Consider the following 515-nt stretch of genomic DNA (forward strand, 5'->3'; position numbering starts at 1 on the left):
AAAAGGGAGACTCCTGATGTGACGCTGGGAAAACTGAGCATCAACTAAGGTGAAAGCAGGCTCATCCCTCGCCCCACAAAAGTCAGCTCAAGATGGAACAAAGACCAGATAGCCCTGCACACAGCCACAGACCGTGACTGCTGAAAGTGTCTCCAGGAGCTCGGGAAGTCACTCCCGTCCTCAGTGCATGTTGCTACATGAAGTTAAAAATCTTCAATGTAGCAAAAGAATGAATCAGCAAAGAGAAGAGAGAGCCTACAGAAGAGAGGCTAACCTTTTCTAGTTACAACAGGGGATTTTTCCATGCCTCCCTGTTGGTCTGTTATGTTATCCAGCGGTGTTGGTCAGCTTCACCATTTCTGTTTTATAGACTGGGTAAATATCTTATGTACCCAGCATGCAATATATAGGTACCCAGACTCCAAGATTCTAGAGGGGTATTTCTACCCCACTTATTCTAGCACTATAGATAGATAGATAGATAGATAGATAGATAGATAGATAGATAGATAGAT

Source organism: Psammomys obesus, unplaced genomic scaffold (assembly GCF_907164565.1).
Source record: "Psammomys obesus unplaced genomic scaffold, mPsaObe1.curated_primary_1811, whole genome shotgun sequence".
Lineage (NCBI taxonomy): Eukaryota > Metazoa > Chordata > Mammalia > Rodentia > Muridae > Psammomys > Psammomys obesus.